The sequence below is a fragment of the Dermochelys coriacea genome, chromosome 10, assembly GCF_009764565.3.
Source record: "Dermochelys coriacea isolate rDerCor1 chromosome 10, rDerCor1.pri.v4, whole genome shotgun sequence".
NCBI classification, from domain to species: Eukaryota; Metazoa; Chordata; order Testudines; family Dermochelyidae; genus Dermochelys; species Dermochelys coriacea.
In genome coordinates, this window is record NC_050077.1 from 12401691 (window position 1) to 12420819 (window position 19129).

Below are 19129 nucleotides of genomic sequence, written 5' to 3' on the forward strand. Positions count from 1 at the left end.
GAAATACGTGTTAACTACTTACTCTAAACAATTTGTTCCACTTGGTATTGAGCTGTGACACTGTGAGTATGTTCCCCAGACCCGAAGAAGGGCTCTGTGTAACCTCGAAAGCTTGTCTCTCTCACCAACAGAAGTTGGTCCAATAACAGATATCACCTCCCCCAGTTGGTCTCTCTAATATCCTGGGACCAACATGGCTACAGCACTGCATTGTCATCTGATGGCTGTTTATTAGCTTATGTGAAATAATTAGCTGTCTCACTTCAGATCCCAGCAATTCAGTAAACACCTCAGAAAACATACCATCCCACTTGGCCCCCTTGTTGGCATTCTCCTAGGACCAGGTTTGGAGACTGAACAAAATCGAGACTGGAGGTCTTTCTAAAAGAAGTGCTCTAGCAAACCCCAAAGTTACAGGCCTGATGCAGGAATCATTGGCTGGGTTCTGTGGCCTGGTACCAGTCAGGAAGGGCAGTTTCTGAGATCCAAGGTTATATGTACAGTATTACTAAGCACATAATGGCTGCTGCATATGTCTATCTGATCTCTGCACTGCCGCCTGTATCTGAGTCATTAGTATGTGAAGATCATTGGTAGACTGAGGTATGAGAGACGCTATAAAATCCCCAACTCAATCCTATTTTAATAGTCAGAGGAGAGTGGTTATGAGACAGACAAAGAACAGTTGTTCCCACTGAATTTCAGGGGTGGGGAACATAATCGATGCCTTCTTTCCAGGGTGCAGTAGAGATACAAGCAACACACACAGAGTCTATTACCTTTGTGTCTGTGCGCTTGCATTGCTTCAACAATTGATTAGCGGCCTGAGCACCGGTAAGAGTTAATTTACACTGCAATGGCCGCCATCGGCTCCAGATCAGACAGGTGGACAGGCAGTTCTCTGCTTAGCTACAGATAAACCGTCGTGCTCAGCAGAGAGATGGTGGGTGGCCAAGAGTGGGATTTTCTGCCTGCACTGAGAGTTGTGACAATTCTTCACACATGCCTGACTGCATAACTCGCTCTTCATTTGGCTGACACTCAAAAGAAAAAGAAAAAAAAGACGTTTGGAGGATGTTGCATCTAAATGATGTGAAATTGCCCCGGTGTATCCGAAAGGGCTGGCTGTATTGAATCTAACACCATGACACAGTGCTGTGGAAAACCGAGAAGGTTCACTGGGAAAGTGTCAGCCCGGTGCACCTCCATCACAATTCCCCTTTCCTGACAGGTTCCCCTCTCTCGTTACCACCTTGGTTATTTTCTCCAGGACTGACTTTCCCCTGCTCTGAGGTTGCTGCCAGCTTGGCTTCCGAAGATACACGGATGATACAGGAACACTTTGACGGATACAATACAACAACCATTACTGACAATGGAAGATTAATGAGGCAGGAGCATCGGACCTGCTGCTATGGCTCCAACTCCTCTCTCCGAGCATGCTCCACTCCTTTCTCTTTGCCATCCAGGAGGGCTGCAAACACCCTTCATAAAGGATAGATTCTAGACTTTACACTGCTATTTTGACTAGTTATCTAGACTGCATGGGAGTTCCCCCAGGACCTATCCCTCAACATCTCATTTGGAAGGAGGCAGCACATTGGTAGCATGGTGGAGCACCTCATGGAGCTGGCATTCTGTATAGTCAGAAACCTCCATGGAGCACCGTCTGCTGGCTAACATGTAAGATGGCACTCGCAGAACTTAGCTGCTCTTTCACCCTCCCCAAAATCTGCCTACCCCTTCAGTTCAGGGTCGGATACTGTGCCTTCAAATGTTTCCCAACTGTCTCACTGTGTGTATAGCAGGAGAGAGCCAGGCAGCGGCACCAAGAACTTCAGGGTCTTGTTTAACATCCAGTGGTCAAGATTCAAAGCAGTCAATGCACAAACCGCCCCCATCTCTGTCTCCCCCATACATCCATGCAACACTGCCAATGTCCTTAGAGCTTGGGAGGAGTGCGTTTTGGGAGCTTCCCTCATCATTTGCTCATCCACAGGCAGTGACCTGCCTCCAGCGGTATTGAATTAATGCATTTCATACACAGCACATCTGTTGTGCTGGGTGGGGACAAGGAGGAATGTTATTCAGTATTAATTTCATGGAGCAGCATGCGGGACTTTGACATGAGCTAGATGACTGGAGGACCAGTCTGCACCATCCAATCCCTATTTCTCCCTCTCGAGGCCACAAAGCTTGGCCTGCTGGTCCCACCCATTCCAATTTGTTCTATTCAGCCATTAGCATGAGGCCATTTCCTGTCAGAGAGAGGACACAATCAAAGGGAAAAAGAATAATAATATCTCACCTTTATATAATCCCTGCCATCTCCAAGCAGTTTGTTTTACTAATACATACACAGAGTTAATTACCATTACCACAGTATTACAGGTATTCTTGGACTGAGTAAAGGGAATACCACGTAATAGCACAGCAAGCACATCATCTCCACTTTTTCTGTTATTTCTACAGAGTCATAAGTGCCAGGCACTTTACAGATAAATAAAAGACACCATCTCTGCCTGACACACATAAGTTTCAAAACAGGGGGTAGCATTTTACTTTCGGGCATTAAGGCTGAGCATTTCAAAGCTGCCTCTGGGATTTGCAATTAAAGTTAATCAGGACTGGGTATCTGACTCTCCACGATGGCTCTGAAGAATCTCAGCCTCAAAGTCAGCCTAAATGTTTTAACAGCCTTCACTGTGCATATGTAGAGATCCCTCCATTTACCTCAGAGTTGCAGCCACCTCTAGGTGGAACACAACAGCTGTTTAACAGTGAACAACCACACCATACATAGAATACTGTGTCCTATTAGAGTTCTTTGAGCAAACATGTGGACATGGGGGATCCAGTGGACATAGTGTACTTAGATTTCCAGAAAGCCTTTGACAAGGTCCCTTACCAAAGACTCTTATGTAAATTAAGTTGTCATGGAATAAGAGGGAAGATCCTTTCATGGATTGAGAACTGGTTAAAAGACAGGGAACAAAGGGTAGGAATAAATGGTAAATTTTCAGAATGCAGAGGGGTAACTAGTGGTGTTCCCCAAGGGTCAGTCCTAGGACCAATCCTATTCAACTTATTCATAAATGATTTGGAGAAAAGGGTAAACAGCGAGGTGGCAAAGTTTGCAGATGATACTAAACTGCTCAAGATAGTTAAGACCAAAGCAGACTGTGAAGAACTTCAAAAAGATCTCACAAAACTAAGTGATTGGGCAACAAAATGGCAAATGAAATTTAATGTGGATAAATGTAAAGTAATGCACGTTGGAAAAAATAACCCCAATCATACAATATGACAGGGGCTAATTTAGCTACAACTAATCAGGAGAAAGATCTTGGAGTCATCATGGATAGTTCTCTGAAGACATCCACGCAGTGTTCAGCGGCACTCAAAAAAGCAAATGGGATGTTAGGAATCATTAAAAAAGGGATAGAGAATAAGACAAGAATATCTTATTGCCCTTATATAAATTCATGGTACGCCCACATCTTGAATACTGCATACAGATGTGGTCCCCTCATTCTCAAAAAAGATTTACTGGCATTAGAAAAAGTTCAGAAAAGGGCAACTAAAATTATTAGAGGTTTGGAACGGGTCCCATATGAGGAGAGATTAAAGAGGCTAGGAATTTTCAGCTTGGAAAAGAGGAGACTAAGGGGGGATATGGTAGAGGTCTATAAAATCATGAGTGGTGTGGAGAAAGTGAACAAAGAAAAGTTATATACTTGTTCCCATAATACAAGAACTAGGGGCCACCAAATGAAATTAATGGGTAGCAGGTTTAACACAAATAAAAGGAAGTTCTTCTTCATTCAGCGCACAGTCAACCTGTGGAACTCCTTGCCTGAGGAGATGGATGGCAGGAGAGAGATCACTAGATCATTACCTGTTAGGTTCACTCCCTCTGGGGCATGTGGCATTGTCCACTGTCAGTAGACAGGACACTGGGCTGGATGGACCTTTGGTCTGACCCAGTATGGCCATTCTTATGTTCTATTAAAATGGGAGGGGAATATAAATAAACAAGAAGCAATTTACTAATTACCCAAGTTGTGATGGGACAAAAACTGAGGTTAATCTTGCCATGGCTGCATTAATGGCTACAAGTGCTAAAGATCTGCTAGATTTTATATATCCTCCAACAGGCAACACCATCCTGAAGCACCATGCACAATCACCCAGTGCTGGAGCCTTAGTTCAGTCCAGACTCAGAGGAAAGACTGCACTTCCAGCCACACCACTTCCAGTAGCATCTGATTTTCTCTTAGCATTCTCCCATCCAAGCACTGCCCAGACCTCACCCTGCTGAGATGATGGGAGGGATTTTTAAAGCTCCTAGGCATCAAAATTCCACTTTGAAAAATTGCTCTAATGGTTGTAAGGTGGGAGGGAAGAATGGGGAAGAAAGGAGATAGGTGGAAATATAGACGGGATGAGACAGGAAGAAATGAAAAGAGAGGGAGGAATTGTAGAGGAAGATTGACTTCTTTAATAAGGCTTATTTACTTCCCCCAAAGACAGAACTATGGGGTAAAAATAGCACCATTTAAAGGCAAACTAACAATAATAATCATTGTCATTATAATCATAATCTCAAACTATTAGCTCTTTATGTACAAATGATCTTAATGGAAAATGCTTTCCATGCATCAAACCATTTTGCGTTTACTTAGGGCAAATGTGCCTCTTTAATATCACTTGGTAGTTAGCATCAATTTCTTCTTTAAAAAAAAACAAAAAAAGGAGGCCAATTTGGGCCAAATTTTCAAAAGTGACTAGTGATTTGGATGCCCAATGTGAGGCACCCTAAAGGGTCCAATTTTCAGAAAGTTAAGGTGTCTCATATTGGGCACCCCAAACCACTCTTTACAGCTGTGTGTTATATACCATAATTGGTTACATATATAGAATTTAATACCAAATAGAAACCACCATAGTTTTGCCCCCAGGCAACGCATCAATTTTCAAACTGGCCCCACCAAGGACCTATAATTTCTAGTCAAGTGAAGTTGCACTTGGTGCAGGACAAGTGACTTTTTAGCATGTTTGCAGTGCCCAGAACCTGGGCCCAGCCTGGGGCTAGTTCAGTCCCCAGCACGAGTTAGAGAAGCCTCAACTGCCCAACCATGGAAGTCTTTAAAAGATGCATCTCTTTTAAAAGGGGGCAAATCTGTGGCACTTTGCTCTCAGAAGAGGAAGAGGAGACTCAGGAGAGTATATGACAAGCCTGTAGCTGAAGAAGTCAAGATACAAGTGCTCTCTACAAGCCCGTTGAAGAAGGCGTGTCATTCCCTCCAATCCAAGCAGGCAAGGTAGAATGCAGGGTATCAGCAAGGTGGTAAAGCAGGGTCTGATCCTGCAGCCTGTATTCATCCCAATCAATGAGTCTAGGCGACTCCCGTAGGAAAGCTAATAGGATCGCGTCTAGGCCAGGGGCATGTTTAGTTCTCATATCTCAGGACAGCCGTGGAAGAGGTTTCAGCATCGTCAATTCTGGCGCTACACGATTGTCAGGTACTGCATCAGGCTGTAAATAAATAAATATCCTCTTCTGCCTGGGGACACCTTTTAATCTTCCTGTTATATTTTATACACTGTCCCCGCATCTCAGCTGGGTTACACTGTATCTAATTTGAACGCCTGACATATGGGGTTGTATTAAACCAAGGCCTTCATTTTATATTAATCATCAAATATAAAAATACTGCTAGCTCAATCCTGCTTCTCAGGCGCCAGGCCAGAGCTGCTCTGGCTGCTTCCACCTCCCTATGCCAGCCTGAGTGCTGCACCGTAGGGGAGAGGCTCTCACTAGGAGAGGGCAACTGTGTTTCCCATCTCCACCTTCCCTCTGGGTTTCTGCATCAATAGCCCAGACGGTAGAGGCTGCAGTAGACATTAGCAGAATCAATCATGCCCCCTAATCCTCGCCAGCCCCACTCACTTAGCAGGCCTTGCTGGCCCCTTATGGGCCCTCTGGTGGAAGGACAGTTGCAGATTTGTGCCACCGCAACCTTTCTCCAGGAGACTTTCTGCCCCCAAGAGCCCTATGTCAGGGTCTACACTGGGGGAAGCTGCCATAAGTGAATCTGGCTCTGTATCCAGAGTCAAGATCAAGGGTAGTCAATTATTTTTTGTCAAGGTCCAAATCTCTTGGTCAAAGTATAATCCAGGTCCAGACTCCAGAGAAAATAATAATAAATAATAATAATAATAATAATAATGATAACAAGTAAATAAAAAGATTTTGGGGTCTGTTCAAAAGCATCTGGCAGTCTGGATTTGGCCTGCGGTCCACCTATTGACTACCCCTGGTCTAGATGTTAGACTAAGCTAGATACTCAAGTGTGAGCGTGATGGGAGAGATGACAGATTAGATAGATGAGATAGACTATTTCTCTATTGCCATATGTATCTTTCTGTCTATCTGACAGGCAGACCAATGTACATGTTTTATAGCTACGTTTCCAGGAGCTCATTTTCAGCTGCTGTGTGCTGCCTTTCACACTGGTTTATTAATGTAGGCCTGCATGGGGTTATTAAAATCCATTCAAATCCAATGCAGGCATTCCAATGTTAATGTCAAAGGCTGAGAGGCACAGAAGATGGGAGTGCGAGGGAAAGGTGCTTTGATGGCTAATTTCCAAACAGGCTGGTTTAACAAATAACTAAAAAAAGCTCAGAGGAAGATTCAGGCCGTGGGGAAGAGGCGAGCTATGGATGGTGCCCTTCTGGGTCACAGTGCCGTGCTGAAATCCCCGCAAATTCTCTGTCTCGTTGTGGGTCTCAGTGTGAGACCATGTGCTTCTCCTTCTCCAGGGGGGAGCTGCAGTTTAATCCCATCAGCCAAACCATTCTGTCTGAATTTTACTTGTCAGCATTGCCTTTCGATTCAGAGGCACTTTTGCAGCCAGGCTCAGGCTCTCTGCCGGTGAGTCTGCTGGAGTGGTTATCTCTGGTATCATGGTTACACCCTTCTTGTCCAGGTTTGTCTCACAGGACCAGAATGTCAGGAGGGATTGGGTTACTGCACTGAGAAGTTTCCCATCGCAGACATTTAAGATGTCACACATCTCCTCCTTTTTTTCTGGTGCTGGGAGGTAAACACATTCTTGGGGGAAGGGACTGTGTCTCCTGTGTGTCTGAGCAGGGGCCTTTAGGGCCAGGTCACAATAATAAAGGCAGCCTGTGGAATTTGCTCCCCTGGGAGGTCAGTGAGTCCAACAAAGGTCAGTGAGTCCAATAGAGTGGCTGCATTTGGAAAAGATCTGGGTAATTTTAGGAGCTATGTGTAGTTACTGTTAGGCAGGCTACGATAAAAGTAATCAGAGCTTCAGGCTGTAAACCAATTCCTTGTGAGTAGCAGGAAGGAATTATCCCCCTCTCCCATATACCTTATTTGCATATTTGGCTACATGCGTCATAGGAGATTTCATGTTCCTATTTGGCATCAGGTACTGCCTGCTTCCTAGACACAGGGGAATCTGGGTCTGATCTGGACAGCACAGAAAGTTTGACTGTAGAATATGAGGGGTGTGCATCAGAATCTGACACCCTAACACTCGGTGAGGGTAGTTGGGGAGCAGCAAGTCCAGTTTCTGTTGTTCTCTACCTATGATGCCACAGTGGCAGATATTTGCCCTAATACTTTACACATAGATATCAGATCACAGACTCATTCAAGTTTCAGAGTAGCAGCCGTGTTAGTCTTTATTCGCAAAAAGAAAAAGAGTACTTGTGGCACCTTAGAGACTAACAAATTTTCCACTCCATATGGCTAAATTCAGTGCCTTGCATAATGACAGGTTTCAGAGTAGCAGCCGTGTTAGTTAGTCTCTAAGGTGCCACAAAGACTCATTCAAGTTATAGAGGAGAAAACTGAGTTCATCTCCCTTCCCACCCCTGAAAATGGGAGTTATCCCCTTCAGCACATCTTTGTCCAGGCTGGTTTTAAATGTCTTTAACAGTACAGTTTCTACTTTTTTTCAGAGATTAATCCCACACTCTATGCATGCCCCATATATATGTATATATAAATGGGGCATGCATCGGGCATGCATGACTTAAATAATACTAATTTAGTATTTGTCATTTCATAGAATTTTAGGCCAAGGGGAAACCTTATGACTAGGGTCTTACCAAATTCACAGTCCATTTTGGTCAATTTCACGGTCATAGGATTTAAAAAATAATAAATTTCATGATTTCAGCTATTTAAATCTGAAATTTCATGGTGGTGTAATTGTAGGGCTCCTGACCCAAAAAGGAGTTGTGGAGGGGGCGGGGGGTTGCAAGGTTATTGTAGGGGGGAGGTTGTGGTACTGCAACCCTTACTTCTGTGCTGCTGTGCTGGTGACTCTGCCTTCAGAGCTGAGCAGCTGGAGGGTGGTGACTCCTGGCCAGGAGCCCAGCTCTGAAGGCAGGGCCACCACCAGCAGCAGGGCAGAAGTAAGGATGGCCTGGTATGGTATTGCCACGCTTACTTCTGTGCTGCTGCCTGCAGAGCTGGGTGGCTGGACAGAGGTGGCTGCTGACTGAGGGCCCAGCTCTGAAGGCAGCAGCACAGAGGTAAGGATGGCAGGTACGGTATTACCACTCTTACTTCTGCGCTATTGCTGGCGGGGCGCTGCCTTCAGAGCTGGGCGCCCGGCTAACAGCCGCCGCTCTCTGGCTGCCCAGCTCTGAAGACAGCGCAGAAGTAAGGATGGCATTACCATGACCCCCCTAAAATAACCTTGTGACCCCCCTCCCTGAAACTCCCTTTTGGGTCAGGACTCCCAATTTCAGAAACGCTGGTCTCCCCCGTGAAACCCGCAACGTTTTTGATCATGTATGGGGACATCTGGACATTATCTCATTTCACACTACAGGCTACCAAGCTGCTGTCAGAGGGCCACGATTTTTAGCCAGCCCTTTTTAGTCCTCTAATAAAAATGAAGTGGTTCAGAACCTCCATCAGCCAATCACATGCCTCCTTCCTTGCAGCCCGTTAGATAAAGAGGTTATATTCTGAGGGCACAGCACTAACTGGTGCTATAACCTTTCCTTTCCTAACGTCACTTAGCAGACGGAATCATTGAGAGATCCTTCATTTTAAATGAATGGCTTGCACGGGAAGGGCCACAGTCTGGGCTACTGGCAGGGTTTTCTCTGCTGATGGCCTGGAAAAAGTGGGGGATGAAGAGGTTGGCAGTGAGATTTCATGGATGTGGAGCCAGTACCCTATGCCAGCAAAATTACAAGGCTGAAATCCTGGAGCTAGATAGGGCAAAGCTGTTCATAACAAACAATTTAATTGATGAATGTAGCAAATTCCCCACATGAAGGCTTCGACTTTTACTAATCTGTTCATTGCGTGAAATCATTTGGCAAATGGTTTATGGAAACATGTCAGCCTAGGGGTTACTCCTCAGCCTCCAGTACTCGCTATCCAAAATTCACCAGCTTGTGCTGTGCAATAGTCACACACTATTCTCGCTGTTTTCTGATGGGATGACTCACAGGTCACTGACTGCTCTCAGGATGGCTGTGCTAATACTTGTGTTAATACTCATCTGTTCAAGAATTCGTGGCACTTTCCCTTCCTGCTGCAAAGAGCCCGTGAATACAAACTTGGTTGCACGAATGTTTGCGGGAAGTGAGAAGAGAGACTGCAAATTCTGCCAAAGCCAACAAGTGGCTTTCATTGGAAGGTATGTTCCCAGTCGCTGGGTTGGCAGCATTTGGCCAGCTCTGCTTGTCGCAGTTGCTGCCGAGGCTGGGGCAGAAGGGAGGTGGAATAGACAGAGGGAGAGGAAAGCCATTCATCATAATTAACCATTCTGCAGTGAGCAAAATCCATCTCTTGTTGTGTCCAAAGAGGCCCATCCCAACCTGTTTGGCTTAATAATTCTCAAATGGCTCGTTTTCTCCTATTTTGTGGCAGGAATAAAGCCCTTATCCTCCTTTTGCGGCAAGTTCCATTTTACATCCTTGATAACTCAACATTAGACTTTATAACAGTCAATTGAGAAAGCCCTTCGGGAGTCTTTGATATAAATGCCTTCAAGATGCAGGGCTTATAAACTAAGATAACAAAACTGTCTTTTTTTCTTCCTGTCCCAGGTCTGCTGTCTTAGCACTGATGTTTGTAATTCATTGCCTCGGTCAGGTCTGTCTGCATCAATACACAGATTGCTGTCTGTCTGTCTTGCCTAGCCAGTAGCCATGTTTTTGTGACCGGGGGTAAATTTTCAGAAGCACCTAATGGGATTTAAGTGCTGAAGTCCCACTGACTTTCAATTAAACAGAGCCTAAGTGGTTAAGTCACTTTTGAAAATGAGACTTAGGTGCTTTTGAAAATGTTGCCCCTGGATAAGGAATTTTCCTATCTTTTCCTGCCTACCCTCCCTGACTGTTACCTCTTTGTTCCATCTGGCCTTTGCCTCTGGCCGTGTGTTTCCAGGACTTCTGTTTGTTTATCCCTAGGATTGCTGACTGTATAACCATCTGTCAGGGTTTGTCTACACTACAGCGGCACAGCTGCTGGGCTGCAGCTATGCTGCTGTAGCGCTAGTCTAGACCCTTGCTATGGCAACGGAAAGGCTTTCTTCGTCCCTGTAGTAAATCCACTCCCTCAAGAGGCGGTAGCTATACTTGTGTCTATACTGGGGCTTAGGCAGCTTAACTATGTCTCTGAGGGATGTGCATTTTTCACAGCCCTGAGCAACGTAACTAAGTTGACCTATGTTTTAGGTGTAAACCAGGCCTGTCTCCAGGGCTGTCGAAGCAACACCTTTCACCAGTGCTACATTTACTGAAAAGAATAAAAAAGTGGAGTTTGGTAAAATAAGGTAGTTGCCATAAACCTGGCTCGACTGGAAATGGAGGCTCTAAGCAAAGCTTATTCCTGAAGTTATTATTCTTTTCATTCTCAACAACCCATTTAAGTAATGTTTCAGCTCACTTTTTAATTCCATCCTTGCTCAAATTTGCCTGTCTTCCCAGGCAATAATGCAAAAAAATCTTTTTCTCCAGCTGTGCATTTTCCGATACAAATTTGTTTTCATTAAATTGTTCCCTTTTGTCCTCTTAAAAGCATATTTTAAATAACAGTGCGAAAAAATTTACACCCTGCAAAAAAAGAGTACTTCACTCTGCGCCTTTATACAACAGTTATCTCTCTCAATGGATGAATGAAAGCCTTTAAAATGGTCTTGAGGTGGAGACAAGAAACACAAATATTTCTAAAGCCAGATATTTCAACAGCCAACACATTGAAAAGACTAATCTTAGAAAACTAAATTATAGAGGTGATGTGAACCTAATGTTCTCTTTCTGCTTTGTAAAAAACCACAGTTTTGTGCAAGTTGGGTAAAGGCAGATACTGCACTTTGGTTTTGGAAAAGTCATTTTCCCGTAATCCCTAAATTCAATGACAGAATGTAAATCCAATCTTAAAAAAAGCCCACCCAACTTTCTCCGCAAAAGCCACATTCTAGATAGAAGGGTCATAATTCATGAGTCAAGATGTATCCCCCGCTATTGCACAGCAGAGCTGTTTGAATAGTGTGTGTGTGTGAGAGAGAGGAGGAAAATGAAGGAGTATTTCAAAAATTCACTTTGATCTGTCCATTTTCTAGCTGCTTCATACTCAGCGAATACATGTGCTTGACCACAAAGTAATGTATGTATTGTAGGGCATGTGCAGCTACCTATTAACCAACTGGAATGACCAGTTTGGAAGCTTGCAGACTGGCCACTTTCATGTATAATGCATATGTTCCTGCTTCTTCACTTGTGATTTCCGTTAAGTGCAGTTGAATACCAAAGAGAATTGCAAATAACAAAGGCAAAATTTGCCGAATGAGTTTCTCGACTGCTATTTCGACTAGCTGCATCTCATTGGAAGACGGGGGAGTCTGCAGTCCTGCAGTGTTTCCCTAAACTCACCAAAGACAATAATTCGGAGATCTCCACCACTCTTTTGTTAACTATAGGGATGGCTGACTTTGTAAAAGTGGCCACTGTACCTGGCCTTCAATTGAAGATTTGCTCAGAGTTTGAATTTTGAACACTGTCAAATGGCCATCTCTGATACTCTGGATGTGGTTCCCTTGGCGAGCACACACAGATGCAGCGACTATGAGGGTGGATTAGAGTAGCATACAGCATGCTTCTGAAAGTGCTTTGTTTAATTCTCCTTGAGGTTCCACACTGGGCTGGCCCACTAGATGCCACCCAGTTTTCAGCCAATGTTGCCAAGTACATGGGTTACAGTGCTATTCTCACCATGACATTTTTCACTTCTAGCAGGCCCAAGAAGAGTGCACAGCTAATCATCTCACCCTTTCATTGCTTCCCTGTGGATGTGAGCATGATTCATAGTTAGACAGCACATAGAGAAGAGGCCTTCTGGGAACAATCCCAGGCTCTAAGGGTTTTCAGAAAGGAATGAGAGAGAAACATATCCGGGTTGCTGCCTGCATCTGTGCCAGGATTCAAACTGGCCCAAGGTTTCTCTTTTGGAATCTAAAGCTATAAAATCACCCTCATACATCATTTCCAGGCTCTGTTTCCATGTACCTGACCTCTACCAAGAATGGATTTGATCTTTCTGTTTGTTATATCTGCATGATCCCCTTACACTGCTTTTCCTTATTCCCCAGCTGTCCCACATCTGCCTGTTCATTGCAGTTTACTCCTTTCTCCTTTGGTGAGATAGAAAAAGTCTCCTCTTACCTTTGTGCCTGTGTCTCACTGCTGGTTCCTGACATCAGAGAACTGCGGCTTAGTGGATTTTTCTCGGTTGATGTCATGAATGTTGCCTAATCATCATGTGCATTTGTTGACGGGCACAGGGGACTCAACATTAGGGATCCTTGAGGATGGGTCACGAAGCCCAATATTTGAACTGGAGAAAAAAAAATATGAGAGGGAGATACATCAGGGACATACAGGAGTGCCAATGAAAGCAATGGATCAGTCACCACAGAGAGATCAGAGCTATCAAACAGTGGATCAGATACAATGGCAAAGACATCTGACATGAAACAACATAAGACAGAGGGGACATCAATTAGCAACAAGATCAGCTGTTGGACCCAGTAAATTTAACAGGAAAGCAAGCCAGTCCTTAGAGGAAGAAGAAATCGAAAGAGACCTTTGGAGCAAAAAGGAGACCTAGGACAGACATAAAAACAGGAAATATTTCAGAAAGAAAAACAAATTCTGTGCAGGATTTAGGAAAACAGGGCAGTGAATTAAACATCAGAGCAACGGATAGACCTGGGGCAGATCGACAGAGAGATCAACAGACATAAAACAAATATCAGAGAGATGGACAACCTGAGACAGGCAGCGAGAGACAGACAGATCTGGGACAAGTACTGGGCCATATCCAGTGGGGTCAGAAGCATGCTAGTTACAAGCATGTTTAAATACAGTTGTTGCTCACAGAGTTCTCGCACAGTTCCTCTGACCTGTCTGGATGGTGATTTTTTCTGTGAATTCTGCCTGCCAAACCATGCCATTGACCAGATAGTCTGCAGTATGATTTTATTGTATACAGCCATAAAATCCACATCTGTACTTGTCAGAGAAATTGGGCTAGAACCCCATTAGAAACAACAGTGTTTTAAACATGGTTTTAACTAGCACATTCCTGATCCCATTGTGGACAGGGCTTCAGAGAGATAACATACCTCCCCTCCTCCCAGAAGAGAAAAGACAAAAGAAAGGTATCTGTGAGATGGATGGACCTGTGACAGAGATCTGGGACATGAGACAGAGGCTGGAAGACACTAGAGACTTGTGAAAGACCAAGGGCTAACATTACAGAGCAGGAGCAGGTCAGTGACATATACCAGGCAAACTGCAAGTCATCAGAACAATGGAGAACACAGTTGGATAATCAATCAGAAAGACAAGGTTGAGAGGTATCATGAAAAGCAACAGATACTTGGAGGTCAGTTATGAAGTCTAATATCGAAACTGGAAATAGAAGGACAATAACTCAAAAGCAACGACTGCCTTTTAACAGTGGAACCAATATTGGAGAGGCGAGGCAGGTATTTGAATGCAGGAGCAGTGTTTGGAGTATAGCAAATGTCAGTGCGGAAAATCATAGACGAGATGAGAACGACTCTGGAATAATGAATCTAGTATCTGAGAGACAGATAGACCTTATGTGGAAAAAAAGCTGAACAAGAGAAACTTTAAAGAGTGGCTCCATTTTGGAAACAGCCCATAAAAATGAGATTGGGGAATTCCAGGTTAATTACCTCTCAGGGATTCCATACCAAGTTTGCTTAGGAGAGAGGAACAAAGATTTGCAGGCCTTGCAAATTCCACCAGGATCTGCAAGTAAAACTGGGTATTTTCCAGCTCGTTCTTCATCATAAGTAACCTTGACTCAAGAGAGGCCTAATCTATGTGTAATTAAGGTGCGATGGAAGTGCATACCTCTATATACCTCAAAATCTAGATTCTGCAAGTGGAATTTAGTAAATAATTCTGTTGAAGAAGTGTAAGCCAGAATCGGATTTATTTCCAGCTCACTCTCCCACAGCGGGATGGGCGCAACAGAGATGGTAGGAGTTCAAGGTAGTACAATTTATTACTGGTACCAACCTGAGCAGAATACACTCAGGGAGCAGATCTGTTGAGCAAAAAGTTATTGGTATGGTCCCTATATGGAACTTAACTGCACTTTACAAAGACATCGCATAGTCTTTTAAGAATGGTTAGATCTTAGCAATTGGAGCTGAATGAACAATTCGTAATGAATATCTATGTCAGTTTTCCCCTCTTTTTCAATCCATGGGATGTCCACACATAGACTGCAAAGTCCTCATATTTATTTATTATTAGAACTGATTTGCAATTTTTCCCCTGTGCAAATATCGCTCTAGCAGTTCATTGGAAATATTTTTTATTTGAAATTCATGCCCTGTTCATTAGTTACATAACCCAAGTGGTACTGTTTCTGTTCCCCTGTCGGATGATTTATGAAATGGAATGGCACAGCACTGTGAATTTCAAATCTGGCAATCAACTATCCAATTTGAAATTTGCTTTTGGCAAGTAGGTCAGCATCTGAGCATCACATTTGTTTTTCTGGTGTAGCAGTGCTATTGGACCATGCATGGAAGGCAAACATGAGGAGGCCATAAGTGTGACTGAAATTAAATTCGTTTTCAAATTTGAATGAACATCCACAGATCATTGCCCACCTTCTCCCCTATACCATGATTTGCTTAGCTCTGTCATTGACATGGCAAAAATGGGCAGTGAAACAAAGGGCTTGGCATCATAACAATGGATTAAACTAAAATGACAGGCATTTTAACCGTGCGAGCCATGCCTTCTTCCCAAGAGTCACCAGGAGAGGGGCTCTTGCTGGGGTGATGCTGGAGGTCTGGATGGGCATGGCCCCTTCTGGCCTAAAACACTTCATAGTTCTATGGGATCATCTAGGTCCAAGTTCACCCCAGAGGCTATCACACACAGCACCTGCTGCAGGGCCGCTGCGGTAACTCCACCCACCCTCACTGAGACATGAGGCACCAGGCTGGCCAGGGAAGTGTGGTTTACCTCTCACTGCACCAGCTTCAGGGATCTGCCCCATCGTCCAGGAATACAGTAATGTCAGATTCAACCAATGGTGTCCTGCCTTGGGCAGCGGTGTGTGCCAGATTCTTCAGAGGAAGGTGAACTCCCACCCCTCATCTAATGCACCTGGCCCCTTGCGCAATGCTGTACCCCGGGCAGCGAGGACTTCTTGCCTGACTGCTGACGGAGACCAGAACAATGGGTTGTAGAATGGAATGAGACACAAGGCATAAGGCAGAAATAAGAAAGCCAGAGGATGAGGGAAGCACCAGGGCAATACATCAGGCTGTTGAGGCAGAGCACATAGGAGATCGATGGGACAGACATTAGAGCAAGCGAGATGGCAGCAAAGAGACAGGATCCTTTCCATTCCTCTCTCTATCTGGACAGTTGTAAGGAATGTTTTTTTCAATTAATAACACCTTCTTGTTTTTAAATGATCCACCAAGCTCCTGGAGTTCCCCCGGCATTAGCGATGTATTTGTGAAGGGAAACACTGGTGCTGAAGATTGACTCCTAGCAGGATTTTATGAAAGCCTCTTCAGGCTCCTAGTGATTTGCAGCTGCGGAAGACAAACACAGACTGATACAAACACAGAGAGAGGCAGATCTCTCTCTCTCTCTGTCTCTCTCTCTCTCTCTCTCTCTCTCACACACACACACACACCCCAACCAATTCATCAGACCAAGTGAACTTGAAGGGCTCGTCAAACTCTGCATGGATTCAATTCTTTTAAAAAAGTCTTTAAATGAATAATACTCCGTGATACTGAGAGAACCAGACTAATGTTGTGACTCTCCAGTTTTAGCCTGGGGAGGATGGGAGCCGTTGCCCTTAGTATGTTAGTGGGAGGGGGCTGAGGGAGAGAAGGCCGACCGAATTGTTCTCGCTCTTTCAAGGTGACCTGAAAAAAGGAAAAAAAGATGGGTGTGTCCTTTTGTATTCCTGCCTGTGTGATGTATAAAGAAGGCCCGAAGGGTTTCTTTTTCCTTCTCCTCTACAGGGTTTCCCCCCTGCTTGTTTTCTTCTATTAGAAAGTCAGCCCTTCTCTGCCTTGGAAAACTCTCGGGCTGTTTTGCTACTAGCATTTTTGATAGTATCTCCCACTGCTGCATCACCAGCAATGCAGCTCCACCACTGGGAGCTGACTCGGCAGCTGCAAAGCCAGTGGCTGGTGCATGCTAGTGCTTTCAGCGCCAAGCTGTATGGTGATCGTGCAATGGTGGGAGAATTTCAGGAAAACCCTAGTGTGAACAAGAGCGATGGAAGCTGGATAATTAGTGAAACAATACCCTCATGAGAGTGGAGGGAGAGCTCAGCTGCTGAGAAGCTGCTGAAAACAATCTGTTGCTTGTTTTTGTTAAAACCTATTTCTCTTCAATGCCTAATTAACAACAGAAATGATGTCTTTGGGAAAGACTGAACACTCCAAAGCTTTTCAGTGAGCTCTGAGAGCTCCCATATGCGTGCTCTGAGACATCTAGAAAGACCAGGGAAGACCATCCTTGACATTTCTGAGGTGAAAAACTGCAGACAAGAACCTAACTCCCCAATCCTCCATCCTATTCCTAAATGTGCACACACGCACGCACACTAGGATGACCAGATGTCCTGATTTTATAGCCCTGACATCTGAGGCTTTGTCTTGTATAGGCACTTATTACCCCCCACCCCCGTCCCAATTTGCTGGAGGTTGCTTATTTTGGGTAGTGATTGCTTCCCTCAGAAAGTGAGCTAGTTATCTTAGGCCAAGTTAATGACAGGTGTCAATCAGCAGGGCTGAAATTGTCTCTTTGGGTGGTTGGTTGTTTTGGGAGTCATCTGGTTACACTCCAGAAGGGGTTCGGTGATGGTACTAGTATATACAAATGGTAGTAATGCATTCACATACTCTCCCCTTCCAAGCCTTCTTTAGCCATTAGAAAGAAGCCAAAAAGGGTACTCACCCAATTTTTCAAAACCTCTTAGCAGGTCCCTATGGCTGCCCTGAATGCCGTTAGCAGACTGGTCTGGAATGAGCCCAGACTTCAGTCCCGAGAAGGGCTCATCCTGTCTTCTTTTCTACCTTGTTTATCTTCTGGAGGGGCTGGGACAGTGCAAATGGATGGAAGCGCAAGTCTCATTCTGGAACACTTCAGTTCAGCAGCAGGAAGAGCCACTTCAATCATCAATTGCCTCTCAATGTGTATGAATTATACATGCCCCAAAGGCTCAGTACGCTGCCACCATCTCTCTCTCTTTTTAGCCTTACTGGGAGGAGAACTGAGCCCCTAGTTCCTTCCTGGACGCCTGCCTCTCTCAGCTGCTGCCCTAGGCCTCCTCCAAAGAATGCAGGAATTGCTTACATACTGGCTGGCTATTGCGCACGCAGTGAGCCACGAGGCTGACTCCAAACCATTTAAAAACACAGCAGGAATTTTAATTATGCCCATGCAGTGGGCCCTGATCATTAATTATACCACTGAGGTGTAGTAACTGGCTTGCGGGTGATAAGAGCCCTGTGACATCCTCTCTCTTAGTCAGGAATGGTTTGTGCTCAAGGGGTTAAGACCAGGGCCTGAGAAATTAGAAAATTAAAACTAAGATCATCATTCAGGAATCAAAGGACAAAATCAGCATTTAGATTCTCAGATGATGGGCACTAAAGACAACAGATACACAGGTAGATATTCAGCTCTAGCTCTGGGCAGAAACCACCCTGTGGATACAAGGCAACCCTGGGCTCCTGTGATGACGTTTCTATTATACATGTCTCCTCCAGCAGTTTCAGGCCTGAAGTATCTGTCTAATGTTTGTGTAATGCTGAGCAGCTCCACTACCCCATGCAGTTAGATTAGCTATCATTATGTCTTGCACTGGAATTACCAAGTTGCAAAGTAATAGATTGGTACTTATAAGGCACAGCTGGACATCTTTGGATTAAGTAAAAAATTGGGATTTCTTGTTCTTAACTGCCTTGAGCTGTCCTGAGCTTGACATATGAACAGCAGATTGTGAAACTGAGCCCTGTCCCTAAATCAGTAGAACATTCCCTTCCCCATCTTCTCCCTTCCTAACCCCCAGTTGCTTCACATCTACTACCATCATTGAACCCCTTCTGGAGTGCAACCAGATGACTCCCAAAACAACCAACTACCCAAAGAGACAATTTCAGCCCTGGTGATTGACACCAGTCATTAACTTGGCCTAAGATAACTAGCTCACTTTCTGAGGGAAGCAATCATTACCCAAAAAAAGCAACCTCCAGAAATGCTTGGAAAACAGAAAGCTCATAGAATCATAGCGTATCAGGATTGGAAAGGACCTCAGGAGGTCATCTAGTCCAACCCACTGCTCAAAGCAGGACCAATCCCCAACTAAATCATCCCAGCCTTAAAAAAACATATTTAATTGAGCCTTGCTTATGTCAGGTCAAACGAGCCAGACCCATTGCAGTTTCTGTTATTCGGCATCTATCAAAGTGCAATTGTGAGTCAGAGGAGAATATTCCATATGGCTGAAAGATCAATCGGTTTTGGCTTTTTCCAC

General features: G+C 44.5%; 1 protein-coding gene across 2 annotated transcripts in view; it reads right to left on the bottom strand.

Annotated features, from left to right (window-relative positions):
• The window catches only part of ELFN1 (extracellular leucine rich repeat and fibronectin type III domain containing 1), a 241140-nt gene that overhangs the window by 63972 nt on the left and 158039 nt on the right, over positions 1 to 19129 (bottom strand). For both annotated transcript variants that reach the window (XM_043493536.1, XM_038420874.2), the window contains one exon: positions 12730 to 12901. The gene's annotated coding sequence lies outside the window, so the exon portion shown is untranslated. The remainder of the gene's footprint in view (positions 1 to 12729; positions 12902 to 19129) is intronic.